The 351-nt window shown below is 69.2% G+C and overlaps 1 protein-coding gene across 1 annotated transcript in view; it reads right to left on the bottom strand.

The window, feature by feature from the left end:
- ELOC (elongin C) overlaps window positions 1-145 on the bottom strand; it is a 23379-nt gene extending 23234 nt beyond the window's left edge. Inside the window, exon 1 of the mRNA XM_006015292.2 lies at window positions 3-145. The gene's annotated coding sequence lies outside the window, so the exon portion shown is untranslated. The remainder of the gene's footprint in view (window positions 1-2) is intronic.
- Between the last annotated feature and the right edge of the window lie 206 nt (window positions 146-351).

Genomic DNA, 351 nt, shown 5'->3' with positions numbered 1-351 from the left:
GCCTGTCAGCGCCGCTGCCGCTGCCGCTGCCCCCGCTCCCAGGGCCCCCCTCGCTTCCGGGCCAGCTGCCTCGGAACCACTTCCGGGAGGTCACGGCCGCCTTCTGCGCGGAACGTGCCCTCAGATGCTGACGGCGCCTCGCTCCCAGCATGCCACGCGGAAGGGTGCGGGGCGCGCTGGGAGATGTAGTCCGTGCTCCGTCCCACACACGTGGGTGGGGCGGGGGATTCTAGGGGCCGCTCCACCATGTTAGAGCAGGGGGATTCGCGGGGCAGTGCTGTGCGGTGTCACGGCTGCACCTAGTGCTGGTCTGAAACTAACCCATCAGGCTTTCCAGAGCAGGGGCTTGGT

This window comes from Alligator sinensis, unplaced genomic scaffold (assembly GCF_000455745.1).
Source record: "Alligator sinensis unplaced genomic scaffold, ASM45574v1 scaffold71_1, whole genome shotgun sequence".
In the NCBI taxonomy this organism is placed as follows: domain Eukaryota; kingdom Metazoa; phylum Chordata; order Crocodylia; family Alligatoridae; genus Alligator; species Alligator sinensis.
This window is presented reverse-complemented; position numbering and strand designations above follow the sequence as displayed.